Below are 9,031 nucleotides of genomic sequence, written 5' to 3'. Positions count from 1 at the left end.
TAGATATGTGGGGGCGTGTTAGAACGAGCCGTTTTAGGGGGGGGTGGCAGAGTCTTAACTTTGATAAAGAATATCTCTTTGGTTTTGAGACTTTAGTCTTTGCAACTTCAGGGATCTTATCTATGCACAATCAGCTTGTAACACTCCAAAGAGAAAGGAAAACTTGAAATCGCATCATATGACCCCTTTAAAAGAAGTAATTGCGCTGGGGAGGAGCTGATTGGCAGGTGAGGGGCTGATTTGGAGGCAGCGGGATTAGAGAAGTGTCTGAAAGAGAGGAGAAGAGAAGCTCGGTCAGGACCCGATTCCCCTTCGGTGATTAAACCAATTAAATGCATTTACTTGGTGGAGAAATAGAGGGGTGTGGAAGACTTTTTTTGCTGTGTATTTGCTGTTTACAGCATAAAACCAATTTCATGTATCTCCATCAGAAACAATGGCTCTTTAAAACGGACTCAGACAGTTTAAGTCAATTATACAGCCTGTCAATGTCGAAAGCTGTTGGATTTAGTCGGGCTTTGTGGCTAGCAGGGGGCGAGGAAGAGCAGAACAGCACCACAGGTGTAGCACTTGAGTGACTTGAGTATATCAGTAAACCTGTGGTGCCAGTTACTGTACAGAATATAATGTCTACTGTCTACTTATGTTCATTAATGTTATGTTAATGTTAGTTTTCATCTACATTGTATAATTATGGTTGAATGTCTGATGAAGAACTATATTGTTAGGGTTTGTTAGTTTTTATATGATAAAAAAAATATCGGGTCATTTAATTTAAAAAATATTTATTGAAGGGATTGTAAGAGATAATGATTGATATTGAGGTAGTATTTCTGGTCATATGCAATCTGCAGAGTTGTACGTGCTTCTTATCATGTCCCAAATTAAGAGACTTGTTAGAATTGAAATATCCCACATTGCCCATGTGGTCTGTCTCTCTCTCGACAACTTGTTGGTTAAAAGTAGTTTTATGTGTTGGATTATGCTTTTTCTTTGCATTTATTTACTTTTTCTTTTTTTGTTGCATTTGAATGAAAGGAAGTGTAATTTAATGAATAACAATTCATAAATTCAACAGGTGATGTCATACTGCAAATGAGGTTTTCTTCCACCCTGGTCCATAAATCTGTTCAATACAAATAAGTGTACTGTATATGTAAATTAAGTAAATTATTTTCTTTATGTGACATTTCAAACAAATTGATCTGTCTATAAAGCCTATAAAACTTTTCAACATTTAAACTTTCAAAAAAGACTTTGTCAAGCCATCTTTCAAAGTTTGCCTTGACAAACCCTCCTTGTGTAATTTTAACCTACACTTATTGCAGTTATATTTCAGTTCATTAAAGTCAGATTCAAATAGCAATTTGAAATTTCAAATGCATTGTGTTTGCATTGGGGAAGTCGTGGCCTAATGGTTAGAGAGTCGGACTCATAACCCAAAGGTTGTGGGTTCGAGTCTCGTACTGGCAGGGATTGTAGGTGGGGGGAGTGAATGTACAGAGCTCTCTCCCACCTTCAATACCACGACTGAGGTGCCCTTGAGCAAGGCACCGAACCCCCAACTGCTCCCCGGGCGCCGCAGCATAAAATGGCTGCCCACTGCTCCGGGTGTGTGTTCACGGTTTGTGTGTTCACTGCTGTGTGTGTGCACTTTGGATGGGTAAATGCAGAGCACTAATTCCGAGTATGGGTCACCATACTTGGCCACGTCACGTCACTTTGTGTTTGCTACATCAATTCAAATTCAGGAATTTAATTGGAATTTAGAAAGCATTGTCAATTGCACAACCCCACACCATGCAACATGTCAGAGCATGTGCACTACCCACCAGGCCACGTTTTCAATGATAAAGAGTTTCTTTGTCCAGGGCTCCACCTGTGAGCATTTGTGATGTTTCTTCCTCCGCCATGATCAATGGCGACCCAGGAGATCCCGGATTTCAGCCTGTAAAGGCTGAGGCCATGCATTGAGGCTTCGCCTGGGCCCATCTGAAAAGCTTTTGAAGCATCCGTATGTGGTTGAGAATGTGGGTAAAGCTCACAGGTGTCTGTGTTCATTTCGACTTTCTGATGCTAGTCAGGGACATGCACCATGCAGCACATTGGCTAATTAGGAAGGAAAAGAGAGGAGACAACATTTCATTTCACAACGAGGCAGTTCTGTCAATCCACGCTGCATGTGTAGACTGGTGTCTTTGTGGGGAATCACGGTAAAGTGTCCAGGGACATTTAGAAGTCCCATCTGTTCCTGTTTTTCAGCTGCAGTCAAAGCCTTGCTGCTTTCTCTAAAGGTTCAGTGGGGGGAACTGATCAGGGGAGGGTTTGACTGCATTCAGGTGTTACTTTGGTTCCAAAGCTGTATGTAATATGTTAGTGTATTTTGCATACATTCAACATTTATATTATTATAGAAATGATAGAAAACAGCATATGTGAATATCATATATAATCTAAAATTCTTGTTTTATTAAAGCCAAAAGGGACCTTTAACTCCACATTCTGAAGTCATTGTTATGGTAGCAGGCTTCTTTGTCGATGTCTGCAGCATACTGAACAATGGCCAGGTGGTGCCAGAAAGCCTTCTGTCAAAAACGCTTTGATACAGCAGGATGCAGCAGTGTGCACTATCAGTAAGCTATGAATAATGTCCCTCCCTAATTGTTTTCTCTGACAGACCTTTTTCAGTATGCACAAAATTAATTTCCAAGTGAAATGAGTTTTGTACATCAATGAACATCTCTCAAAGTTTAGAAGTAATTAACTTGGAATCACCAGGCATAACACTTGTAAGCCTACAAAGCTAGTAAGCATACTAAAGAATGAAAAAAAAAAAGTCATGAAATAGATGATAAAGGATCAGCGTGTTGTGTTTTGGATGCTAGTCGCTATCATGGGATGCAGGTGTTCCAGCCTGGACGTGTGTGGAAATTCATACTGGTATATTTAACATGAACTGGAGGGTGTTTTTTGTGATTTGTACTGTTGTGCTAATAGCTATGAATGTTGCTTTGTCTTGTATTCAGACACAGCAGATCCGGATAAAGTTTAATAATTTGACATCTTTAGTTTTCCTGCCTGGGCTTTGACTGGGCCGTATCTGGTCTCTCTGGTTACCTTGACAACTATAATAGAGACTCATGTTTGCCTTTAGATTATTTGGTTGTATAAATGTTTAGACTGTTGTTTACATTGTACTGAAGTTTACTTTTAAAACCCTAGTGATATTAAGACTTTTTTTCCATTAACATGAAGGTTAATGTACTGGCACTGTTAGCAGGTGGAAGCTGCTGGGTGTTGAACATGAGAACATGAGCCAGAACCCTGCTCTCTCTCTGTGTGCTCTCTCGTTATAGAACTGTGTTGGAGTTAAGCTGATCCTGTGTTAATCTACAGTACCTGTAAGCCACAAAGCATTTTTCTGTGGTAATTAAATTTGTTAATCCTTTGTATGTTTGTATGTATGCCTTTGGCAGAAATCACTGTCATCAAAAACGATGCAAGAGTAGCAATATGTAAAATTTGTGAGGTGGCTTGTTGCCAAAGAACTTTACTACTACTGGTAAAATATTTCGTATAACAACACAACCCCTAACAGCGTAAAGAGTCAAATTACACAATTTTAATTGCAGAAACTTTATTTCTGGTTTTGGTGTTCAGCTAAATGAAAACTATTTCAGTTTCATGTTTTGTTAAAAAAAAACGTTTTTGCATACTTTTGCTTTCATCGGTCATGAGTCATTTTCATAAACTGACACCATCGGTCTCTCCACAAACCTCCGCACTGGCTCAGTAATTTACCCAGGCTCCATAATTGTCCATTTTTATGTAACCTGGAAATTTGAAAATGGCAGCACTCGCATTACCTCACAAGAATATTTCATCTTTACAGTCTCTTTTTTTGCTCACTATTTGCACTTGTTTTTGTTTTTACAGTATTGTTCTCAGTATGCATTGCTGTCTTGTTTAGCTGTCCAATTAAACAAAATCATCTTTAATTTCAATCTGGCACCCCTTAAGTGTACTAAAGTGATGTTCTAATTAAGAAAAAGCACATCCAAACTCCATATGCTTGAAATTAAAGCAGAAAGAATAGGATTAGGGGTGAGGAACTGCTCTCCACAATTCATTAGACATGCTGCTTTACTGCTGTTCACCATATCCTACTGTGCTCTAATAGAAACTGAGCTTCGTGTTGGTGAAGAGAGACTTGATTGAGAGAATGGTTTGATTGTTGTGAGGGATGTGTTCACCAAAATTCAATTTGGCCCGAACACACACTATGCAGTCCAACCGATATTAGACAAGAAATCGCAGACGAAGAGGTATAATGGTAATGTAATTTCAGTCATAGCTGAACATTGTGATGATGATTATTGATTTTTATGGTACTGTGGCCTTGAATTACGTACCTAATCTAATGTTTTGAATTTGCATTCATGAAGTGGCATGAACTCTCTCCCAGAGGCCATTTAATGGATAGATGCTGTTTGCTGTGAGGCTGTGTGAACTGAAGTCAGATCTGCTGCCTTTGACCAGTGCAGTAATAAATCACACTGACTCCCTCAGGAAGTTTGAACATCTCAGACAATGAAACATTGGGAAGAAATCTGGCCATGCAGTAAATAAGTCTGAGAATCTGTGCCTACGCTTTTTCCCTTTGGGGATTGCCCCTTTGTCTTTCCAGGTGTCTCATGGTTGCTAATTCAGTCTTTCGTACTGGAATCACTCAAGCTGTAAGTAAAAAATGAAAAGTCTGTGAATGACAAGATTTTTATTCTTTTTCTCGTTCTGCAAACTCTGACCATTTATGTGTATCCCCTCGTGATATAAGCGATTATCTAGTGTCAGTGCAGGAAAGTAATCCTGCACTTTGAGAGCTTGCTGGACCATTGACTGCTATTTTGTCACATAAAGCAAAATGCAACATAAAGAAAGTGAAAATGTAGTAGTAGTAATAAGTAATTAGGTGATTATAGGTATTTCTGTAAGTGCTATTTATAATATGTACAGAAGAAGAGAGAAAGTTTTTGTTTGATTCTGAAACATTTTTGTTCATTTGATAATACTGAATCAGAATACTCAGTAGGAATGTAGTGTTCTTACTGTCCATTTTACACATTTACAATGTTTAGATCCATTCTGCTGAATGATTTTCTGCTGAAGTCAGTGCACAAAATGTGAAAAATGTCTGGGCCAAGGAGGTCTATAATACCTGGACATTATCGATTGATTGAAGAAGAGGAATGAATGTGAGTTTCATTCTTGCCAGTTAAGTCAAAGGTTGTGCTTTTGTTTTTCTTTGTCATCATTTATAATTTAGTGACATAAGCTGTCAAGTGTTATTTAATTTATAATGCAAAATTTATATTTTAAAACTTTATTTATTTATTTATTTACACATAATACATAGCATAGCCTGCATTTAAACATTTATATTGGGTTGTATAGCCTTCACTTTGCACTTTGTTTGCAGCATAATAATTGGGCAATATGTGCATTTGATTAAATTACAGAAAATACATTTTGGCTTTTTATCAGATTAATTAAAGAAACAATTGACAAAACAATGGAAAACACTGCTAATTAAAGCAAAGTAAATCACAGCCTGTTGCTTTTAATGGCCATATTGTGACTCCGATTTCGTGAAAATTTTGATTTAAGATTAGATTCATTCAATTAAATGTGCAGCCACAGTTGGTATATTGATGAGGGAATGTAACTGCACTATGAATGGGTCGGCCAGAAGATGTTGGAACATTTTCTACCCTGAAATCTTTGTATATTTACATAAATTGATGTCAACAGCTGGCTCACAAGTCGACCGCCCCATAAGGGAAAAGTCTTGGTGATTTGTATGTCTAGTCCATCCCTGAAAGTGTCTTTTATGATAGCACACCACCCACACTGAACCACTGCATTACCCAGTGACTTCATGCTGAAGGAATCATTGAGCCAATCATTGTTATTGAAACATCCAAGAGACTGGTAAACCTAATCGTCATGCTAGCTACTTGTGTGTTATTTCATCAAACATGCTGTTGAGTTGATAGAAGAGATCAGTGGGTCATTGACTGTAAATGTGCTGCATTTAGGGAATGTAGGGGTGTTAGGTCTGAGGAGATGAAGAGAAGGATTGTGTGTATTAAGTCCTCACAGGTGTGCAGAGTTACAAAATATGCCAGATGTCTAAGACTCTAAGAAGGTTTAAAAAGTATATCACTCTAGGTTTGGTTTGAAAAATAAGATCAAAAGGTATCCCTACACAAAAAATTATGACATAAAAAGAGAGAACTAGTCCTTCCAACAGCAAAGCTGGACAAATGTTCCATGGCCCGATTCTGTGTCCTGTCAGGAGTGTTTCTCAAACAGTGAGCGTCAGTTATGTATGGGATCCCAGGTTCTGTATAGTAGCCGAATAGCTTTGTGCTCAGTAAGTGGATGGATATGGGTCATGATTGATTCCCTTTGCCCCTGCCGAAATTCTTGGCCGAAGCCGAACAAAATAAAACACTGGGCCGAAGGCTGAATACCAAACACGGTTTTTTGCATTTTTTCCCCCATGTAGGCCTATTTTGCCATTTTTTTTTCACCATTGCATAAATTAAATAGCCAAAATGTGCTTTTTACTGTTTTGTCCTGCTTTTCAAATAAAAAATAAATTACAAAACAACTATTTAAAAATATTTACTTAACACTAAACATTTTTTTAACATTCTATCAGACATTATACCAACAAAGCACGATTTAACTTAAAATTAATAAGTTAGTAAAATAATATTTTTTGGCCATTTTTGAGACTTGAATCAGGCATCTATTTTTTACTGTACAAATAAAGGCAGCCTTGCTGAGCAGAAAATAATGCTTTTAAAACGGAATATATTTTGTTTTTATATTTATATAATTATTATTATCATTATTATTGTCTTACTTTTTTATTTTATTTTACATAACGACAGTAAAATTACAATACTATCATTTATGAATGTTGATGGAGTTGTTGCTTTTTCTCGGCTTTTATTTTGGCAGAAACCCGCAGGAAGATCTCAGTGCTTCTTTTTGTTGACAACAGCATGCAGATTTATAAATGATTCTCATTACGAATTTGGAAAGATGTTTGTCGCACATATCACATTGTCACATGCCTTTAAAAAAATTCACAAAAATGTTACTGAGCAACTGACGAGTAACACAGTTTTAGCGCAGATTTTCCTCACGCTTTGGACTTACATACATAGAATACATGCAATTCGTGCGTGTATTAGAACATATAACATTCTGCAGTTTACTAATCGTTTGAGGCCATAAAGGCCTCCTGTAGTGAATCCATGCATTTTTGTAAGAAAAATATCCATATTTCAAACGTAATAAACACTTTTCTCTCACTTCCGTTATCTGTCATACGCGGATGCCATTTCGGCGGATGACGCAGCGTGCGTGCCTCTGAGATATGATGTTTTATTAACAAGGTTCGGGAGGAGCATGATCAGATAATCAATCAGTCTGGCCCAGGTGGAGCTCGTCAGCTAATCACCTTAAGCACATACGTGTGTATATATACAGCCAACTTACCTCAGTTCCACGAAAGTTTTCCAGCATTCGGTTTTGCTCCTTTAGCCATTATATCACAGACTCAACTTTTTCCGTACGACGACGAGACCTGTACTGGGGATCTTTCGTATCCTCCGTCGCAATCTGCCAGCCCTAGGCTCACTCCTTTTCCGCCAGTCACCGCCGCCGAGCACCAGGCTTCATCGCGGCCGCCGCTCTGCTCGACCAGCCACACGCTCTTCACAACGCCGAGGCTTAACGTAAACAAAGCTGATCTGTACGATCTATTCTTCATCCTGCAAATCAGCCAAGGCGGCCAATAGATCGAGCAAAGCCTCAAACTCGCCCAATCGACACTATCATTGTCCCGCACAAGACCCGGCTCTCTTCGAGCTTTGGGTCGCAGCGGCAGGTCTTAAACGAGCCTGGGCCGCGCCCCAGTTCTCACCGCAGCAAAACCTCATTCGCTTCCCGCTTCAGCTCAACTTTTCACCGAGGCTCTTCCGGCCGCAGCGCCACATGTAGCCGGGCCTCCAGCTCAGGTAGCAGTCCTCAAGCTTTGGTTCGCAGCGGCAGGTCTTAAACGAGCCTGGGCCGCGCCCCAGTTCTCACCGCAGCAAAACCTCATTCGCTTCCCGCTTCGGCTCAACTTTTCACCGAGGCTCTTCCGGCCGCAGCGCCACATGTAGCCGGGCCTTCAGCTCACGTAGCAGTTGCTAGTGTGAGACTGCCTCCGCTAGCACCGCAGGCCTTGTTGCAATAATATTAAGTAAAGTCGCTAAAGGTAGGTCGTTTGTTGTTAAAGGACGTGATGACATTATGGATGTTGATGTCATTTTTTGTAACCAAGACGCAAAACTGCGTAGAACACGCAATGAAATTACTCAGATTTTCTGTATTAATTTTCACTAGCTTTTTACCTGTATTTTAAATTACACATTTTACTCGGATAGACGGATAAGATGAAAAAGATTACATTTTCGTGAAAATAAGTTAAACTGTGTACAATTATAGCTGCAAACCAACAAATAAGGTGTATCATAAAGAAATTATTATTATTCACACTAGCATGAGGCTGCCTCTGCAAGCTGTGCAGGCTGCACAGGCTCTCCAGCATTTTCCCCCCGAATATCACAAGCCCCGTGGCCTACAGCTACAGCAGCTGAAACAAGCACAAGGCTGCTTACGCTTGCAACATATTCCCTCACATCTCAGTTTTTCCTCCTGTTACTTGTAATCCTTTTTCCTTTTCAGTGGCCTTCAGCTCCTATAGCACACACTAGCGCGAGGCTGCCACTGCTAGCGGTGCAGGCTGTACAGGCTCTACAGCAGTGGTCACCAACCTTTTTAGGAGATCTACCTATTGAAGAATTGATAGAAAAAAGACATCCCAGATTGTACTTCAAATTTGAGGCCTTTTACTTGGTATTTTAATTAGTGATGCGCCGATCATAGTGGATTTAGAATTCAGAGTTTCTTT

At 39.4% G+C, this 9,031-nt stretch overlaps 1 protein-coding gene across 4 annotated transcripts in view; it reads left to right on the top strand.

The window, feature by feature from the left end:
- Window positions 1-9,031, top strand: part of LOC107671373 (tetraspanin-18-like) — a 36,725-nt gene that overhangs the window by 2,596 nt on the left and 25,098 nt on the right. Inside the window, exon 1 of one of the 4 annotated variants that reach the window (XM_016464281.1) lies at window positions 2,614-2,633. The exons of the other annotated variants lie outside the window; for them this stretch is intronic. The gene's annotated coding sequence lies outside the window, so the exon portion shown is untranslated. Of the gene's footprint in view, window positions 1-2,613; window positions 2,634-9,031 lie in introns of those variants that run through there. 4 annotated transcript variants of the gene reach the window in all.

The sequence above is a fragment of the Sinocyclocheilus anshuiensis genome, unplaced genomic scaffold (genome assembly GCF_001515605.1).
Source record: "Sinocyclocheilus anshuiensis isolate Anshui unplaced genomic scaffold, SAMN03320099.WGS_v1.1 scaffold4039, whole genome shotgun sequence".
Taxonomy (NCBI): Eukaryota; Metazoa; Chordata; class Actinopteri; order Cypriniformes; family Cyprinidae; genus Sinocyclocheilus; species Sinocyclocheilus anshuiensis.
Note: the sequence above shows the minus strand (reverse complement) of the source record. Positions and strands in the feature narration are given on the sequence as shown.